Source organism: Rattus norvegicus, chromosome X (genome assembly GCF_036323735.1).
Source record: "Rattus norvegicus strain BN/NHsdMcwi chromosome X, GRCr8, whole genome shotgun sequence".
NCBI lineage: Eukaryota > Metazoa > Chordata > Mammalia > Rodentia > Muridae > Rattus > Rattus norvegicus.
In genome coordinates, this window is record NC_086039.1 from 13,597,048 (window position 1) to 13,601,452 (window position 4,405).

Sequence of the window (4,405 nt, forward strand, 5' to 3'; positions counted from 1 at the left end):
CCCACAGTGGCCTCATTTTCTCAAACTTGCAACTCAGCGAGCACTTAGCCTTTAGTGAGAAGAATCCACACTGCTGAAGTCAAAAAGGGAGCAATCCATTTGTCAACACAGGCAGCCAATAAGTCATGAGAACCAAAGAAGGCCCCTAGCGCTTATCCAGCTGCCTTAGGGGTCAAGGCATGGAGCCTGACACAAACTGACTCACAGTCAAAAACCAAGACAGACAATGACGTAAGGGCTTCCCCTGTTGCTGATAGAGACAGGACATAAGAAATGTAGGTAGGGTAGATGACATTGCTAACTGGTTTTGGAGCCTGGAACCTTATTTGAAAGATTGGGTATGGACTTAGAGAAGTCTTGAGAAGGCAGGAACATTAGGACCCGAAACTAGGAACACACAGGGAAAGACATAGTGGGAAAGGAAGTATTTTTTCTCAATGGCTACAGCTGAAGTTGGCAAGGACCCTGGCTTCGATTAGGTCTTAATAGACTTGACCTTCCCATACAAGCTCTGACCCCTTCTCCCTAGAGCTCAGAGCTAGTATCACACTGACATCTTTTACATCAAATGCTAACAGAGGAGACCCAGGCTCCCTTTGGACTCCATCACAGAAGAAGCTGGAAGGATGGTCATTTTTCAAATGCCATGATAGTAGCTGTAGGACTGAGCCTGCTCGAGTTAGGGGAGGAAAAGAAGGCTGGGGCGCCAGGGCCAGCAATTACTTGAGACTTTCTTTGCAACGGGAACTAGAAAGACAACAATTTCTCTGCAACCTCTAGGCTCCAACTAGAATCCTTTCTCTAACAAGGGTTTTTCTTCCACTGTTATGCAGTCTTGCTGCCCCCCCCCCCCATGGCTCTCTCAGGGGAAGGGACATCATGGCTTAGGGAAGACAAGCTGAGGGGTCTAGAGTGGGAGGGGCTACATTTCCTAGGACATTTCCTCTTCAGACTGTTCTTTCCCTTCCTCCTCCACTTCCTCTTCTACTCCCTTTTCTCCTCCATCTTCCGTCCTCCTTTTCTTCCTCCCTTCCCCATCCTTTCCGTCTTCCTTCTCCCTCCTCCCACCCTTCTCCTCTCAAGGAGTGACAAGCTCACCCTGACCCTGTGGCTTCCTTGTTTACTCTGCAGTCTGATAAGAGGAGAGAGCACTGCCTGCCTCAGGAATAAGTCTCCTGGCAAAATTAGCTGCAGGATTTGAAATCCATTTTTATTCCACCCAATATTAATTATTGTTGTTTTCTGATGTTCATTACCAGCTTGTTTCGTGGTGTAACTCTGGGGACAAAGGGTTTTCAAAGCATTTTCTACAGAGGAGGAGCCCCACATTGCCACCCCTGTTGAGTTACTTCCACGCCTGACCCAAAGACCTTCCACCAGGGGTTGGAAGCCCTTCTGGACTCCTGCGCAGGGGATTTCCCCTGCTCATTGTGCCAGGAAGAGCAGGCAAGAGCCAGGACAAGCCAGATGGGACATTGGTGAGGTCCTTCCCACCCCTTTCCCTTCCTCCCTCCCTCCTCCTTTCCCTCCCCCTCTACCCTACCCCCTCTCCTTCCCTTCTTGACTCCTCGAACTCCTTCCCAAGTCTGCCAGCTTGCCCACAGCAGCTGTGCAGGAAATGCATTTTTACTGTTATTTCTGTCCCATGGAGACAACGAAGACAACACACACAGCATTATTAGAGACGGATCTTATGCCTTTACACCTAGGAATACAACCATGGCCACTTAGGCCAAGACACAGGCCTTCTAGTAACTTCCCCTGAAGCCCCTTGTGCCATCTCTAGGTTGCTGTTCTCCAAAGATATTCTGTTGTCATTGTTGGCACCAGGGCCACCATTGTCCTTTTTGTCTTCCCCATATTTCCTCAGGCTGGGCCTGAACTCCTAGGATCAGGTAATCCTTCCACTTCAAGCTCCCAGAGAACAACTCGAATGCCAGGCGCTTGGCACTATGCTTGCTTGAATTATTCTGATTTCTGAAGTCACCGACTTGGCTTGTCTGTTTTTGAACTCCGTGTAAGTAGCTCATATGCTTGCTATGTATTCTTGTGTGTGTGGTTTCTTTTGCTCAACACTGTCTAGGACACTCGTCTTGTTGTTGCATGTAGTAGTAATTTATTCACTTTAAGTGTAGAACACCTACCTGGGTGGCTACGCTATGATTACTTTATCTTCTGATGATGGACATTTGAGTTCTTTCCAGTTTAGGGCTCTTATGCGCACCAGCACTTGTGTCTCTCAGTATAAACCTCAAAATGAATTGAATGTCATAGGTTATACAATAAAGACATGCCTGATTTTTCAAGGAGTAAGCCAATACAGGGTAATGCTTCTGCCAAAGGTCTGAGAGAGGAAACAAGGCCATACCGTCATGATATAGGTGAAGAAAGGCTTTTACTAAGGTGCATTTGCTAAGCTGTGGCAAATATGGCTCCAAAGGACTCCTAGCTCCATTCATATTGACCTTGAACTTAGTCATATGACTTGCTTTGGCCAATGGGATACCAGTAATCATGATGCTGATGTGACTTTGAATAGCAAGGCTTGTCTATTACCATATTGTAAATGTTTGTGTCTCTCCCAAATTTATTTAGATCCTAAGACCCAGTGTCCTAGGGTTATGATTAGATAGTCATGTCAGTTTGATTGGCCTGCGAGACAGACACTTCAGTGATTGTTAAAGCATACCTCTGGGTGTATCTGAGAAGGTGATTCTAGAGACGTGTGGGTTCTGATCTGATCAATGGATTTCCCTTGATGGATTTGTAATATGATGGCATTGTGAGAGGCCAGGATTTTGGAGGAAATAGGTCACAGAGGGCAGGTCCTTGGGACTAGACCTTCCTCTGCCCCCCCTTTTAAAAATTATTTTATTTGTTTACATTTCAAATTTCAAATGTTATCACCCTTCCCAGTCTCCCATCCAAGAACCCCCACCCCATCTCTCTCCCCTTTGCCTTTAAGAGGGTGCTCCCCCACCCACTCCCACCTCACCCATATAGCATTCCCCTTCTCTGGAATATCAAGCCTCCACAGGAGCAAGTGCTTTTCCTCCCACTGATGCCAGATGAGGCAGTCCTCTGCTACATATGCAGCAGAAGACATGGACCAGCTCATGTATATTATTTGGTTGATTGTTTAGTTCCTGGGAGCTCTGAGAGGGTCCAGTTAATTGATACTGTTGTTCTTCCTATGGGGTTGCAAACTGCTTCAGCTCCTTCAGTTCTTCCCATAGCTCTTCCATTGGGTTTCCTGGACTCAGTCCAATGGTTGGCTGTGAGTATCTGCATCTGTCTCAGTCAGGTGCTAGCTAGTAGAGCCTCTGAGAAAAGCCATACCAGGCTCCTGTCAGCAAGTGCTTCTTGGCATCAGCAACAGTGTCTGGGGTTTGGTGTCTGCAGATAGGATGGATCCCAAGATGAGGCGGTCTCTAGAAGGCCTTTCTTTCAGCCTCTGCTCCATTTTTGTCCCTGCATTTCCTTTAGATAGGGACAATCCTAGGTTAAAATTTTTTAGATGGGTGGGTGACCCCATCCCCCCACTGGGGGGCCATGTCTACTTGGAGGTGATCTTTTTTGGTTCCATCTCCCCACTGTTGGGTATTTTGGCTAAGGTCATACCCAATGGGACCTGGGAGACTCTGTCATTCCTGTTGTCTGGGACTTTCTAGTGGTTCCCCAAGTTCCCCATCCCCCATTGCTACTTATTTCTATTCACTCTCCTAGCCCTCTGAACTTCTTCCCTGTCCCTTCTAATACCTGGTCCTCCCCTCTTTTTCTTCTCCCTCCCCTCTCCTCAGGTACCTCCATAAAAATATGGAATGCTTCACCAACTTGTATGTCATCCTTGCGCAGGGACCATGCTAATCTCTGTACGGTTCCAATTTTAGTATATGTGCTGACAAAGTGAACACTGCTCTGGCCATTTTTATGGTCCTCATTTCTGCCTGCTTGTTGTCTGCCATGAGGCAAGCACCTGTGCTTCTCCACACACTATCAGTGATGTGATGTTGTGCCTGAATGCACGGGACTAAGCAACCACGGACTAATCCTTCTGAAACCGTGAGCCAAAATAAATCTTCCTCATGGAAGTCATGCCAGTCAGGTATTTGGTTATAACAATGAAAAAAGTGACTAATGCAGTGAGTATCGAGAGGTGAACTCTTCTGGAGGGGATCAGTTCATAAGGATTCTCTCTGGTAGCGAGATAAGTGCCTTTACAAGGAGACGTGAGGGAACCCATTTGTCCCTTTTTGTGCTGCAAGGACACAGGAAGCAGACAGGGTTGTGTCAGCTATAACAAAAACCCTAAATTGTATGGTAGCAGGTTTGTGTGCTGGGATGGCATGGAGGCTAGAAGAATAGTGAGCTCTCTTTGGTACATGTGGATGTTTGATGAAATGTG

At 46.9% G+C, this 4,405-nt stretch overlaps 1 non-coding gene across 1 annotated transcript; it reads right to left on the reverse strand.

The window, feature by feature from the left end:
* Positions 1-3,810: 3,810 nt before the first annotated feature.
* LOC120099399 (U6 spliceosomal RNA) lies at positions 3,811-3,914 on the reverse strand. Its single transcript, XR_005498588.1, has one exon. It is a non-coding gene; the product is annotated as a U6 spliceosomal RNA (small nuclear RNA).
* Positions 3,915-4,405: the final 491 nt, after the last annotated feature.